The 13,809-nt window shown below is 49.2% G+C and overlaps 1 protein-coding gene across 5 annotated transcripts in view; it reads left to right on the forward strand.

Moving 5' to 3' along the window:
- The window catches only part of P2RY4 (pyrimidinergic receptor P2Y4), a 262,657-nt gene that overhangs the window by 82,930 nt on the left and 165,918 nt on the right, over nt 1-13,809 (forward strand). For all 5 annotated transcript variants that reach the window (XM_069612476.1, XM_069612475.1, XM_069612474.1 and 2 more), the window contains exon 2: nt 2,043-2,122. The gene's annotated coding sequence lies outside the window, so the exon portion shown is untranslated. The remainder of the gene's footprint in view (nt 1-2,042; nt 2,123-13,809) is intronic.

Consider the following 13,809-nt stretch of genomic DNA (forward strand, 5'->3'; position numbering starts at 1 on the left):
ACCATATGACCATAGTGTAAACACACATTTTGCTGGTAAGACACACAGATCTCCCTAGTTTTGCCCATTTTCAGATTTTGTGGGACCTTCTCCCCGCTTGAAGGATTCTGGATACTCTCCCTAGTATCAGATTGTAATTTTTTTGTAAAATTGGGTGAAAGGCCAAAGTAATTTTCTCATACAATTCCATTCTTGACCCATCTGGTCCCCGGCAGTTTGTCAGAGGTCCTTGCCTGTAATCATTCCGATCATCTGATGTCAGGCCAGTCTCCTTAAACCTATACATATCAACTGCCTTAAACACTCTTTTTCATTCTCTCTCATTTCTAAGACTTCCTGATTTAATTTCTTACAATATTCCATAATGTCCATACTATTTATTTTGGTGGAGTCCGCTTCGGATGACCTTTACGGAATCTACTCGGCCAAATAACAACCTACCTTCTTGTCTGTCCGGTAGGTTGTCTGCGCAAATGTATGCTGAAAATAAATCCCAACTTCAAACTATTTAATCCTCATGACGTCCCTCTGGCTGAATTGACAGCATTACAAGTCTTGAGAGACCCAAAACGAATTGGGTGTTGCACGTCAGTGTTGCCTGCGGTGGGTGACAATACGGTCCCTTTCTTCCCCTGTTGCTCTGGCCGAAGACCCATCAGCTTAAAAGACCTCATCAACTCCCTAATAGCAGGGCTTGCAGTAAACAAGTATGTGTGGGGGTAGGAAATATCAGCAGTGCAAAAGCGGGACCAATTGAAGAGCCATAGTCATCCAGTATTGGGCTGGAGACGCTGCCCCCAACTTTATAGAGCAAGTGATTTTAGAAGGAAAATTGATTTTTAGACTGTTTATACTTGAGTCTATTGCTGGTGATTTTTAGGGAATTATACATATGATATGATATGATAGTTTATTTATAACGTGCAGAGGTTTCTAAGCACGGACCCGGGGATCGAACCTGTGTTGCTCCGTGTCGTGGTCTTGCTTCCAAAGTGAGCACGTTGCCCCTGAGCTATCCTCCCAAGAAATAGGATGCTGCTTGCATTTTATCTTGTGTATACTTAAAGAGATGTGTATTATAGGGGTGTAGGGGTTAACCTGCAACTTGCACTCTTGTATTGGAGACTTTTAGTCAATTAACTTGTACTTTCCATGTTGAATTGAATTAATTGCTATGTTATGTTTTCTGTAAGGTTTGATTTAAACGAAAGACACAATAAAAAAAAATTAAAAAAAATATTACTCAAAACCAGAGACCATCTACAATTCCTCTCTGCCTGGGCCAGCCAACATCACCCTAGACTTATTTCCTGAAAGGTATTGCTGCCCTTCTACATGCATGCGAGTTTTCTTCTTAACCGCCTACATGACCACAATATTGCCCTGAAGAATGTCCTTTATTCGCCTCTTTAGTACAGAAACATATAAGCAATGATACGCATGCAATGTGTAGTAACATTTACAATATAGGGCCACAAAAACAGCAATTAACTTGAGGGTAGAATCAGGTTTCCTCAATAAAAAAAAAGTTCTGACTAGTTGCTATAGGGTGTTGTTGTTTAAGGAAACCATTTGAATTGTATTAGAATGTAGTGAGGGGACCAAGCCTGTATCTGACTGGATTTACATACATAGTTTTTCATTGTGTATGTTTGTAATGAACGTAATATGACATGCGTTTTGAGTTAGATGAATAAGGTGTGTTTCATGCTTTTATCGTTTTAGTTCTCTAAACACTGTTGATCAGTTCTGTGTTTATCGTTCCCCTGTATTGGAAATTGATTGCGATTCCCTGATTAAGCACATTTGTATTTTTCAAGCATGCCTGAAATAAATGCCCTTCCTGTATCAGGTAGACCTCAGCCTTTTCCTTTTCTAAACATCCATGATCACCTGGCACCTTTCCGGCCTTTTACATTTAAGCTCACGAGCGTCAAGCGCACGTCATTATAGTTGTGCCCCTAGTTTTATAAAGGTTTGTCCTTAAATTGCCTAAAACTCCGGCATAACCTCTGAATTCCATGTTTGTTGCTTTCCCTTAGGACGCCTGGATGGAGGCAACACAGCCATGACCACCCTGGACCCTCTACCTACAGGACTCTCTTCACTGGACACTACTAAGGTAAGTGGGGTGGGCAGGGAGAGCTGCACATTATGAGTGCACCCCTCTAAGTAAAACATGCATTAAACAGTTGCATTACGAGTGTCAGCTACTGCAGTAGTGATGGGAGAAAGTTGGATGGAAAGGTTTTGGGGGGAGGGGAAAAAGAGCACCTGAACTCTCCTCCACCAGTCCCCCTGGTGGCTTTTCCCTTTTACAGCTAACCCCTCTCCTGAAACACTGCATCGGTGCCAAGCTTGGAGAAGGGCAGAGGAGACATCAGCCGGGACGTCATTTCACCAAAATGCCAGGGGTAGCTGAAGTGACTTCACTCGACCCTTGACGTCCGATGACATCACAGGAAGTGATGTCACTTGATCCCACCCCAAAGTGACATCGCAGGAAGCGATGGGACCCAACCTTTCACCCATTGACAAACAGGAAGGACAAAACAGGAAGTGTCATCACATAGCATTGTACCTAAGGACACTACGCAAAATATGGTTAAGATATCACTATAATGTGATGTACATTTCATACAAGAAAGGATCGCCATATGCATCGTTAAGATCAGCGTGTATAGGCCCATATTACCAAATGACTGTGAATGCAAGCAGACCTCCATGGTCAAATGATAATGATGTGTTATTACATAGCACATACGCTTAAGCGCTTTATATAGAACAAATATACGTACACTATTACCTATAACCTGTGTTGGTACTCATTGGTCGACCTCAGAAGGATGAAAGGCTGAGTTGATGTGTTTAAGAACAGACTAAATTAGTGACTCACCCCCTGAAGCGTGCCTGAAATAAACCTTTAATGAGTCTAGCAATTATTGTATAGAATTCTAGAAAGACACATTATGTGACATTCCCATTCTTTCTTATTTAGGGTCACTGCTCAAAGTGTTACACTTGTGGAACCCCCTGTTTTTTGTGAAGAAGCCTGAACAAGGAAGCCAGCCCCTCCAGAACAAAGAGCCACGTGGCACTGGCCACAGTCCAGGGGCTAACATTTTTTTTAAAATATATAATTATTTTTTTTTAGGGGTAGAAAGGGAGACCACAGGGGTTGCAGCTGCGACACATGACAGCCCCCAAATGACGTCGCTGAACATCAGGTCAATCATTAGATTTGCTACAATTAAAGGGGGTGTGTTTTACAGTCCTAGAATAGTCAAGGGGACCATGCCTGGAACCACCCCCTCAATACATTACATCCATGGGTGTGGAGTGCGGGCCCTGGTGGGAATGGGGTGTAGACATCTTGATGAGATGTGAATGGGGACATGTACTTGGACTGTATTAGACATGTCAAGTGTGGTTTAGGTGTAGAGAGGATAGCAACACTCCCACATGCTGATGGGAGGAGGAAAGGAGTGAACAGCCATTAAAGTTACCTCTTTACACCTGGCACCAAGATGGGGATGGACACAAAGGTGCAGAGAGAGAGGATCAAGAGAAACCCAGGCAACTTGGTTGGAAGTGCTACCACTTCCTGCCCTCCCAGTGCCCTGCCAGCATTGTCCATTGGTAGTTCTGGAGCAGCTGTAGTCAAGGCATCTATCTTTCAAAATGTCTGTGATCGCCTGGGAGTAAATCACCCAGCATGGCTGTGTGGCCCAGAATTCTTCATGTGTGCAGTGTGGGGGGATTTCAATACGTGTGTGTGATCGCCTGGGAGTAAATCACCCAGCATGGCTGTGTGGCCCAGAATTCTTCATGTGTGCAGGGTGGGGGGATTTCAACACGTGTGTGATCGCCTGGGAGTAAATCACCCAGCATGGCTGTGTGGCCCAGAATTCTTCATGTGTGCAGGGTGGGGGGATTTCAACACGTGTGTGATCGCCTGGGAGTAAATCACCCAGCATGGCTGTGTGGCCCAGAATTCTTCATGTGTGCAGTGTGGGGGGATTTCAATACGTGTGTGTGATCGCCTGGGAGTAAATCACCCAGCATGGCTGTGTGGCCCAGAATTCTTCATGTGTGCAGGGTGGGGGGATTTCAACACGTGTGTGATCGCCTGGGAGTAAATCACCCAGCATGGCTGTGTGGCCCAGAATTCTTCATGTGTGCAGGGTGGGGGGATTTCAACACGTGTGTGATCGCCTGGGAGTAAATCACCCAGCATGGCTGTGTGGCCCAGAATTCTTCATGTGTGCAGGGTGGGGGGATTTCAACACGTGTGTGATCGCCTGGGAGTAAATCACCCAGCATGGCTGTGTGGCCCAGAATTCTTCATGTGTGCAGTGTGGGGGGATTTCAATACGTGTGTGTGATCGCCTGGGAGTAAATCACCCAGCATGGCTGTGTGGCCCAGAATTCTTCATGTGTGCAGTGTGGGGGGATTTCAATACGTGTGTGTGATCGCCTGGGAGTAAATCACCCAGCATGGCTGTGTGGCCCAGAATTCTTCATGTGTGCAGTGTGGGGGGATTTCAATACGTGTGTGTGATCGCCTGGGAGTAAATCACCCAGCATGGCTGTGTGGCCCAGAATTCTTCATGTGTGCAGGGTGGGGGGATTTCAACACGTGTGTGATCGCCTGGGAGTAAATCACCCAGCATGGCTGTGTGGCCCAGAATTCTTCATGTGTGCAGGGTGGGGGGATTTCAACACGTGTGTGATCGCCTGGGAGTAAATCACCCAGCATGGCTGTGTGGCCCAGAATTCTTCATGTGTGCAGGGTGGGGGGATTTCAACACGTGTGTTACCGCCTGGGAGTAAATCACCCAGCATGGCTGTGTGGCCCAGAATTCTTCATGTGTGCAGTGTGGGGGGATTTCAACACGTGTGTGTGATCGCCTGGGAGTAAATCACCCGGCATGGCTGTGTGGCCCAGAATTCTTCATGTGTGCAGTGTGGGGGGATTTCAACACGTGTGTGTGATCGCCTGGGAGTAAATCACCCAGCATGGCTGTGTGGCCCAGAATTCTTCATGTGTGCAGGGTGGGGGGATTTCAACACGTGTGTGATCGCCTGGGAGTAAATCACCCAGCATGGCTGTGTGGCCCAGAATTCTTCATGTGTGCAGGGTGGGGGGATTTCAACACGTGTGTGATCGCCTGGGAGTAAATCACCCAGCATGGCTGTGTGGCCCAGAATTCTTCATGTGTGCAGGGTGGGGGGATTTCAACACGTGTGTGATCGCCTGGGAGTAAATCACCCAGCATGGCTGTGTGGCCCAGAATTCTTCATGTGTGCAGTGTGGGGGGATTTCAACACGTGTGTGTGATCGCCTGGGAGTAAATCACCCAGCATGGCTGTGTGGCCCAGAATTCTTCATGTGTGCAGTGTGGGGGGATTTCAACACGTGTGTGTGATCGCCTGGGAGTAAATCACCCGGCATCGCTGTGTGGCCCAGAATTCTTCATGTGTGCAGTGTGGGGGGATTTCAATACGTGTGTGCTGGGAGTAAATCATTCTTCATGTGTGCAGGGTGGGGAAGATGCCCTTCACCACGGCACCTCCTGAAGGCACCGCTGGGCCCGCCTAGAGTCCAGGTGACCAGTCACAACACATGACTCGACCACTGCCACTAGATGCAGCAGCACAAACGCACCCACAGATGGGGGGTAGGGTGCCGTCATCACACACTGCCATCTCCACTCGAGAAAACCCGTGCTGCAATGTGCACCCAGTCACAACCACACACAGGTGAGGCAAAGCTTCCCTTGCACCCAAGCTTCTGACTCAACCCTCCACAGGCCCCTAAAGCACAGGAGGAAAGCTTTGGGGGAGTCCCTTATATTTACATACCTGAAAGGACACCCTTGGTGGGAAAACAGGTGTGCCCCTTCCTCAGAGTAAACTTGTTTTAGGATGCCATGGCAAATAGCATTGGTGTGTGCCTTGCGCACGGTTGGTCATGTCCCTGTCTTCCCATGATATCTACTCCAGGAGTGCCCTTTGGGCATTCTGGTGGCTGCCCACTCCTGTGATCGGGCTGCCCACTCCTGTGATGGGGCTGCCCACTCCTGTGATGGGGCTGCCTGCCCTTGTCACTCCAATGGGACACCCAGCTAGAGCCTCAGAGTGATGGCGGCGAGGGGCTGGTAATGTGCCCGCCTTGGGAACAGGTTCAGACTGGCAGATAAAAGACGGTGTACACCAATAGAAAAGTGTAAAGAATATTTGGCCTTTTAAATTGATCAAACCTGCAGTAACTACTATAGCTGGCTCATTTTGCCCCAATGAAATGGGTCCAGACTGGCCTGTTGGGCCGGCACTTTCAACATTATCCTAAAGCTGCATAGGCCAGTCCCAGCCTGCATATGACACGAGTTTCATAGCCCTACTGGGCCGCCACAGCCCTTCATCCACCCCAGGCCTAAACATTGAGCTCCACAGGTGGGTAATAATAGCGACAATGATTATTACAGCGCTTAGAAGCTGGAGGGGTACATCTAGAGGCGCCTTATACATTACCAGATTATATCAATGTCACGAGGGTACGCACTGGGCTTATTTTCAGCACTGTTGCAGGCTTCTTTGTGGTACAGTCATGAGAGGGTGCAAGTATTTACTTAAATAATTGTGCCCCCCAGCGTCCCACAAACCTCCCCCTATAACCTGAGAGCCCTGCCACTGCTACCTGCTGGCTCTAAAAGAGACTCACAAGGCACTCATGTGTCCACTCACTGGCCTTTATCCGCTTCTTCAGCGCGGCACTTCACTGAGCAGTGAGGACCTGGGCCATGCCATTAGGAAAACCACCCCCCTCGACCACGATGCCGGACCTTCAGGGATGGTGTGTGCACCAGGGGTCAAGTCCTGAAATAAAATAGTGGGGGGCCTCATTAACATACGCAATGTGATGTGACGTCACCACAAATTAGCATATCAATGTGAAATATGCAAACGCCATTCGATGGGCTTTGCATAACCATACAAATTGCCCAGGACGAACGGCATTTGCCTTTCATAAAAGCAACACACACAAAAAAACAGAGAAGCTATTCTCTTGTGATAGTTTGGAGAAGTTTTTAAAAGGTGTGCATGCTTTAATCTCCAAGAATCAATACCAATGTTTTCCCTGGAATATGCTTTAGTTGTTTGCTAACTTTCACCAGCACTGGTGAAACGACTGGTGACCACGGTTCGAGTCCCGAGGACAGAGTTTTAAAAAGACGGAATTTTTCCTCATTTTACACACAGCCTCTAAAATACCTAGGGGACGGTGTCCACTCACTGAAAAAAGTGGGTGGCGTCCGAGAACCCGCGTGAACCCTCGACATGAGCTCTGGTGTGCGCCCACCAATAAGCTTCTGCATCCAGCCAGATCCATGCCACCTTGCTCCTCAGACCTGTCTGACGTACAGTCCTTGCTAAATCTAGCCAGCCCACCATCCCCCATTCCCAGCTCACTGGTCCTGATCACCCCATGGACGTTCAGTGAAGCGATGGCAAGCGGCAACCGGCTTGGCTTTGCTGAAGGACACTCCTTCGGGCGTGCCGGTCCCCTGCTCCCAGGCCCCAGTCCTCCAAGGGCAAAGGAGATCATGCACGGAAGAGGAGTGCAGCCTCCATGCACAGGCTCGGCCCCGCCCACCTCCCTGCACTGTCTCGTGTATGTTCCATTTCATGTCTGTAGCAGTACCCTTGACTCCCTTCCATTGGTGCTGGAGCATCACCCAGGAGCTAAAATAGGGCACGAAAGCTTCACACATCAACCACATCTAATGGTGGCACACAAGCACCACCAGCGAACCCCAAAGTAGTTTCAGTGACTGCGTCTACAGTAACAACCAGTGCTTTAAGTGGGCCGGGCCAGCAGAGGCCAGGCCCTGACAGTCTCGAGAAAAAAAAATGGGGCTGAGCCGAGGCCCTACCGGGGCCCCCAGTCCCACCACAACATTGGCGGGACACATTATCCCGCCGTGGCCTCAGCCGCAACAGGAGATGCGCCCGCCATTAACTCAGGCAAGCTGACAGAATTGCCAGCCAGCCGCAGCGTCGGTGTGGCTGGCTGGCACTTCTGTCAGTCACAGTAACCTTCTCTCCCGAACCCTCGCACGAGGGTTCATCAGAGGAAGTTACTGTCCTTTGTTACCCCCGCCCTCCCCAGGTCACCGAGGCGTTCAGCGAACATGGGGACTGCGTGACATATTTCAAGGTTTATAAAAAATGGCTTGAAAAGTACACAAACCATAGTAAGGTACGCATACAAATCTATAAATGCTTACATGCATGTATAGATTTGTTTGTGTACCTTACTATGTTTTGTGTACTTTTTGTTAGGCCACGCCCACCCCACAAGTCACGCCCCCAAATGAGGGCTCCCTCGATTTCTTACGCCACTTAAAGTCCTGGTACCAACTGTGATCAAAAGACTCCATACTGAGTCCAAACTATTGGGGGCGCTAACGCACCATCTTAACCAAAAGTAAGTACCCTAAAGACGTTTGCAGACATATTGTACCTCCACAATGCCAATCCCCTCTCAACACACTCTACACCAATATGTTGTCTGCACTAGGTTACGCTTGAGCCCCACCTAAGAGCCAGAACTAAAAGGCACCTGTAATAAGCCTGACTTTGTGCCCACTACCGGGAGGCTGCGGGAAACATCTTTAAATACTTCCATCGTTATGCTGTAGCGATGGCCTGGGAAATCCCCAAAATTACACCGAGGATCAGGAGTCAGAGAAAGCGGACCCAGTAACGGAGTAGGCAAAGTGAAGGCAAAACCCAGCTTTATTAACATCCACATAAAGCAGGGACGGAACACAAGCAAAAAGGTGCCGCTCTGAGAGCTCCCATACAAAACAACAGCTTTACAAGTGAACAGTCCTCATAACTGACGTCACACTCCTCTGTGCCCTTAATGCTATCTCCACCACACACCTGACCAATATATATGCATGACCCCACTCCTTCGTGGCCTTCATGACATACCCACCACACACCTGATCAATATCTTAATGGCCCCCCTCCTCTGTGGCCTTCCTGACATACCCACCACACATCTGGCAATTTTCTGCATGACTCAATTGCTCAGTGGTCTTCCTGACATACCTACCACACACCTGACCAATATCTGCTTGATCACACTCCTCTGTGGTCTTCCTAACATACCCACCATACACCTGACCAATATATAAGCATGTCCCCACTCCTCCATCGCCTTCCTGACATACCCACTACACATCTGACAATTACTTGCATGACCCTATTGCTCGGTGGTCTTCCTGACATACCCACCACACACCTGACCAATATCTGCTTGATCACACTCCTCTGTGGTCTTCCTAACATACCCACCATACACCTGATCAATATCTGCATGACCCCACTCCTCCATGGCCTTCCTGACCTACCCACCACACACCTGACCAATATCTGCATGACCCCACTCCTCCGTGGCCTTCCTGACCTACTCACTGCACACCTGGCCAATATCTGCATGAACCCACTCCTCGGTGGCCTCCCTGCTATACCCACTGCACACCTGACCAATATCTGCATGACTCCACTCCTCCATGGCCTTCCTGACCTACCCACCACACACCTGACCAATATCTGCATGACCGCACTCCTCCATGGCCTTCCTGCTATACCCACTGCACACCTGACCAATATCTGCATGACCCCACTCCTCCTTGGCCTTCCTGCTATACCCACTGCACACCTGGCCAATATCTGCATGAACCCACTCCTCGGTGGCCTCCCTGCTCTACCCACTGCACACCTGACCAATATCTGCATGACTCCACTCCTCCATGGCCTTCCTGACCTACCCACCACACACCTGACCAATATCTGCATGACCCCACTTCTCCATGGCCTTCCTGCTATACCCACTGCACACCTGACCAATATCTGCATGACCCCACTCCTCCATGGCCTTCCTGCTATACCCACTGCACACCTGACCAATATCTGCATGACGCCACTCCTCAGTGGCCTTCCAGCAAAACCTACTGCACACCTGGCCAATATCTGCATGAACCCACTCCTCGGTGGCCTTCCTCCTATACCCACTGCACACCTGGCCAATATCTGCATGAACCCACTCCTTGGTGGCCTCCCTGCTATACCCACTGCACACCTGACCAATATCTGCATGAACCCACTCCTCGGTGGCCTCCCTGCTATACCCACTGCACACCTGACCAATATCTGCATGAACCCACTCCTCGGTGGCCTCCCTGCTATACCCACTGCACACCTAACCAATATCTGCATGAACCCACTCCTCCATGGCCTTCCTGACCTACCCACCACACACCTGACCAATATCTGCATGACCCCACTCATCCATGGCCTTCCTGACCTACCCACCACATACCTGACCAATATCTGCATGACCCCACTCCTCCATGGCCTTCCTGACCTACCCACCACACACCTGACCAATATCTGCATGACTCCACTCCTCCATGGCCTTCCTGACCTACCACCACACACCTGACCAATATCTGCATGACTCCACTCCTCCATGGCCTTCCTGACCTACCCACCACACACCTGACCAATATCTGCATGACCCCACTCCTCCATGGCCTTCCTGACCTACCCACCACACACCTGGCCAATATCTGCATGACCCCACTCCTCCATGGCCTTCCTGACCTACCCACCACACACCTGACCAATATCTGCATGACTCCACTCCTCCATGGCCTTCCTGACCTACCACCACACACCTGACCAATATCTGCATGACTCCACTCCTCCATGGCCTTCCTGACCTACCCACCACACACCTGACCAATATCTGCATGACCCCACTCCTCCATGGCCTTCCTGACCTACCCACCACACACCTGGCCAATATCTGCATGAACCCACTCCTCGGTGGCCTCCCTGCTATACCCACTGCACACCTGACCAATATCTGCATGACTCCACTCCTCCATGGTCTTCCTGACCTACCCACCACACACCTGACCAATATCTGCATGACTCCACTCCTCCATGGCCTTCCTGACCTACCCACCACACACCTGACCAATATCTGCATGACCCCACTCCTCCATGGCCTTCCTGACCTACCCACCACACACCTGACCAATATCTGCATGACTCCACTTCTCCATGGCCTTCCTGACCTACCCACCACACACCTGACCAATATCTGCATGACTCCACTCCTCCATGGCCTTCCTGACCTACCCACCGCACACCTGGCCAATTTCTGCATGAACCCACTCCTCGGTGGCCTCCCTGCTATACCCACTGCACACATGACCAATATCTGCATGACTCCACTCCTCCATGGCCTTCCTGACCTACCCACCACACACCTGACCAATATCTGCATGACTCCACTCCTCCATGGCCTTCCTGACCTACCCACCACACACCTGACCAATATCTGCATGACCCCACTCCTCCATGGCCTTCCTGACCTACCCACCACACACCTGGCCAATATCTGCATGAACCCACTCCTCGGTGGCCTTCCTGACCTACCCACCACACACCTGACCAATATCTGCATGAACCCACTCCTCGGTGGCCTCCCTGCTATACCCACTGCACACCTGACCAATATCTGCATGACTCCACTCCTCCATGGCCTTCCTGACCTACCCACCACACACCTGACCATTGACGTGGGGAGGTTGGTTTTGTTCCGGAACATGTTTCATTTCTGGGTCCACACTCCAGGACAGTGATGCATGCTGGGAATTCGTAGCGGCCAGGAGTGGCCATGCCATGAATAGACTGTGTGACATGTGAAGGGGATGGACACGCAGGGGGAAGAAGAGAGAACTAGGAGTGGTGCCTGTGCGTCCGTATGCAGGGGAGGCCTGGCACCCTACATGTATGACATGTTATGTTGGGTATCAATGTCTTGATTGTTGGGTTCGATCTTGGAATGGATCATCTAGTACTGATCTACATATAGTGTACTAAGAAAACTAATTAAACTAGAGTAAGGATGAATAGGGCAAAGAAGAGAATTTGCATCAACCATCTGCACTGCTACGAACACCAAGGACATAGAAAACACTGGCCACAAGTTGGATAGTGTAATATTGAAACCATAAGGAATGGAGATTATAACCTGGGGGAGTGATGTGGCACTCCCCCATTGGCCAATTTCAAGGCCATATCAGCCAGCATGGCTCGCAAAAATATGAAAGACTCGATGCACCCCCAGACACTGCTCGGTCAGCCCAAAACTCCTGTGATAAGGGGGAGCGCCCCACTGAGTGCCTTGCCGCTTGCATGACTCTCTGCCTGGTGCTCCCGTGATGAGAGGGAGCGCCACGCTGACAGCCCTGCCTCCTGCAGAGCCAATCAGCACGGTGCTCCTTCTCATCATGGGAGCGCCAGGCTTATAGCCCCGCCTCCCACTCGCAACGTCAAGTCTGCCCGGACTGCATCTGACAGACGTGGTCCGGACACAGTAAATCCCCTGTCCCACCATCTCCTCCTTACCCTAGCTGGGTTGCAACTAGCAGACGTGGCCCGGCTTCAATCGTAGCCCTGCCCCTCCCTCCTTAACATGTGACGTGTCTGCTGAGAACAAGTTAGTTCCCAGCAACCACTCCAAGCAGATTAATATTTTTGTGCCACCCCTATACTCCTTTGAAAGGTTAAAATATTTTTATAGACCACACCCTCAGGCCGTATCAGTAGTTATGGTCCCCGAAGAACTTTTTGAACACCCTCGTTGCGCCCAAACCTTTAACTTGGTTTTCAGGACCCATAACTCCTGGTACAGCCATCGGGCTAGGTCTTTAAAGCATAATTACTCTTTGAAAAACTATATTTCCCATTTTCTCACAATATCCACACATGCAGCAAATTATAACATGATGCATGATGTCATAACAAAGACATGAATATTTTAAGTCATTACAAAGCAAAACAACCGGGTCTCCCTCGCACTCCGACCACTGCACTTTGCAGACAGCGCCTGTTTCACTTACTCAGTCTGCACTGGCAAACCCTCTCTCGCTCTCTCTCTCTCTCTCTCTCTTGCTTTCTCATGCTATCTCTCTTTCTTAAATAGATACATTGTACACTGTCTGCAACAAGACGCCATTCGTTGCTCTATGCGAACTGCTAAGTTTTATTTGAGGCTTAAAGCTTTGGTTCAGAGAAAGGGCTGCCTGAGATTTGAATCCCCAGACACTCATTCTGTGGAATCAGAAAAAATACAATATTACGGCTGTTACACCGAGCAAAGGAAAATACACCGACACGGGCTCATAAAGATTCCCAGAATCTTTATTACAAAACTGAACAGTATTCAACAAAGTACACAAATATCACAGAGACCACCAGCAGGTCCAATGTGAGCAGTGAGGGAATTTCCTAGCTGGACATCGGTGCTTTTATACAATTTGTAAAATGATGTCCAGCCCTCTTACAGGTTAATCATGCACTGGGCTAGGGTCGCGCCAGGTTCACTTTCCTAATTTACATATCTTGTGCATGCGGTTTACTTTTCAATACATTTACTAACACACTCTATTATTCTTCGATTTAATATTTACACTCTTTATATATATTGCTTTAATACAGACCAAACAATGTTTTGCATATTATATTCGGATAGCATTACTGTTCTTGTATACTTGTAGTTTAACATTGCTAATTCAAGTAATCCCCTGCTCCGAGGTCAACAAAGGACAAGGTCTACATGACCCTAACATGTAGCCTGAGGGCAGGTTGGACATTAACTTCCCTGCAGAGGTTGGAGAGGTTAAGGCAAGAACAAGGACACACGAGACGGCCATTTTA

Source organism: Ambystoma mexicanum, chromosome 5p (genome assembly GCF_040938575.1).
Source record: "Ambystoma mexicanum isolate Mex_15411 chromosome 5p, UKY_AmexF1_1, whole genome shotgun sequence".
NCBI classification, from domain to species: domain Eukaryota; kingdom Metazoa; phylum Chordata; class Amphibia; order Caudata; family Ambystomatidae; genus Ambystoma; species Ambystoma mexicanum.